At 42.6% G+C, this 2,629-nt stretch overlaps 1 pseudogene; it reads right to left on the bottom strand.

The window, feature by feature from the left end:
- Positions 1-291: 291 nt before the first annotated feature.
- On the bottom strand, positions 292-1,294 carry LOC105526183 (annotated as a pseudogene).
- Between the last annotated feature and the right edge of the window lie 1,335 nt (positions 1,295-2,629).

Raw genomic sequence — 2,629 nt, 5'->3', positions numbered from 1 at the left:
TCCACCCTCACTGCTTGAATTATTTTTATTATTTACATGCCTGGTTTAAAAAATAATGGCTGCTCAATAAACTAGGACTTTTTTTTTTTTGACTGAGCACAGGGGATTTTACTAATAGAACATGACAAGGTGGAGCTCACTAGGCCCCTCCCTTTTCAAGTGGTCTGCATGGAAATTGTGAAGAGGGGAGATCCTCAGTGTTGTGAGGTCTGAGTGTGGCAGGGACTCCCCAGCAGCTGAGGACCTCTCTCTTCCTCTTGTACTCTCGCTGGGGCTGGTGGTCCGGGGGCCTTACTCCTTGGAAGCCATGTGGGCCATGAGGTCCACCACCCTGTTGGTGTAGCCAAATTTATTGTCATACCAGGAAATGAGCTTGACAAAGTGGTCTTTGAGGGTAATGCTGGCCCCAGCATCAAAGGTGGAAGACTGTGTGTCACTGTTGAAATTGGAGGAGACAATCTGGTGCTCAGTGTAGCCCAGGATGCCCTCGATAGGGTCCTCTGAAGCCCGCTTCACCACCTTCTTGATATGATATTTGGCAGCTTTTCTAGATGGCAGGTCAGGTCCACAACCAACATATTGGTGGTGGGGACACAGGAGGCCATGCCAGTGAACTTCTTGTTCAGCTCAGGGATGACCTTGATCATTGCCTTGGCAATGCTAGTAGATGCAGGTATGATGTTCTGGAGAGCCCTGTGACCATCAGGCCACAGTGTCCTGAAGGGGCCATCCACAGTTTTCTGGGTGGTAGTGATGACATGGACTATCATCATGAATCTTTCCACAATACCAGAGTTGTCATGGATGACCTTGGCCAGGGGTGCTAAGCAGTTGGTGGTACAGGAGGCATTACTGATTATCTTGAGGCTGTTGTCATACTTCTCATAATTCACTTTCATCATGAACATGATGGCTTCAGTAGAGGGGGCAGAGATCATGACCCTTTTGGCTCCTCCCTGCAAGTAAGCCCCAGTCTTCTCCATGGCAGTGAAGATGCTGGTGGACTCCACAACGTACTCAGTGCCAGCATTGCCCCGTTGATTTTGGTGGGATCTTACTCCCGGAAGATGGTGATGGGATTTCTATTGATGACAAGCTTCCCGTTCTCAGCCTTGACGGTGCCATGGAACTTGCCATGGGTGGAATCATACTGGAGCATGTAGGTCATGTAGTTGAGGTCAATGAAGGGGTCATTGATGGCAACAATATGCACTTTACCAGAGTTAAAAGCAGCCCTAGTGACCAGGCATCCAGCATAACCAAATTCATTGACTCTGGCCTTCACCTTCACCATTGTGTCTCAGGGATGTGGCTGGCGCTGTGCTGCACAAGAAAAGGTGGCTGTCTCTAACGGGAGGAGAAGGGAGCCAAAATAGGACTTATTCTATGCTTCTAAGAACTGAATCCTGGCCTCATTTATTTCTCTAATACTGTCTCCTCTGACTGAAAGTAACAAACAGAAAACCCCTTATCCAGTCACACAAATACAGTCATCATTCATGCCTTTGCTGCAGAATGTATCTGTCACTCTTGATTAAGTTGTGATGATAATTTTATTGTTTACTATTTATTGAGGACTTACATTGTACTAGGGGTTTGTTCTAAGCCCTTTATGTGGACCTGTTTTATAGATAAAAGAGCTGAAGTTTAGGGAAATAGTTTGCCCAGCGTCATACCTTCTGTAAGTGGGAGGATTTGAACTCCTGGCATGAGAAGATTTGAACTCCTGGCATTCTAATACAAGCCTGAGTTTTTAGCCATGATACATACTGCTACCTGTTTATTTCTCACATTGAAGAACGGACAGGATCACACTGACACTGCAAACCTAATGTACACATCTTGTTTCCAGGAGGCAATAAGATAAATTGCATGGAAGGTCTGTTGGGAGGAATTTGGATGTTGTTACTGTCCCTTACACCGAAGGTAATTATAAAGTCTTTTGAGCCCAGAGCTTGGCAATAGTTGCCAGTGCTGATAAGCCAAAGGTGGGGTATTTTCCTTTTTCCTCTGGTTAAAGATCAATTCACTTCTTTCATGTTTTCTTTTTAGTTGATGATAAAGGAGAAGAATAAAAGGATAACAGATGTGAATACTTAATCATGTTGCTTGATATTATGGAGTGACATAAAAATATGGTTTGCTTTATCTAGACAGATGTGGTTTTATAAAATAATCATGGTCTTTTTGTTTGCCATGTAGAATAATTATGCACAAAATGGGAGTGTACATTCTGGAAAGGTCATCCCGACTTTTAAAGGGTTTCTTTAGGCATTCATGATTGTCGCTTTCTGATCAGTATGGGACAAGTTGGGATACATAAAACTATTCTGTGTTAAAGGAATATTTCAAAGATTCCATGTTTAATGAAATAAAGTATTGCCTAGAAATTAGAGAGTTGTAGTTACTTGCACTAATTCATTCTGAAGTTTTCTGAATGCTCTTAAAAATCTGTAACTTTTTCTCACTTTCTTATTTCTTTTGGATATTGGGAAATATGGATTTCCAATGCACTTAGCTTATGCTCAATAGTGAGTGAAATAATTCATTTAGCATATCTATGATGACACTAAATTAGTAATTCAGGGTAGTTAAAATTGCAGTGGATGCTGAACTGATCCAAGAAGCA

Source organism: Colobus angolensis, unplaced genomic scaffold (genome assembly GCF_000951035.1).
Source record: "Colobus angolensis palliatus isolate OR3802 unplaced genomic scaffold, Cang.pa_1.0 Scaffold58, whole genome shotgun sequence".
Classification (NCBI taxonomy): Eukaryota; Metazoa; Chordata; class Mammalia; order Primates; family Cercopithecidae; genus Colobus; species Colobus angolensis.
The sequence above is the reverse complement of the archived record's forward strand: the minus strand, read 5'-3'. Positions and strand labels throughout refer to the sequence as shown.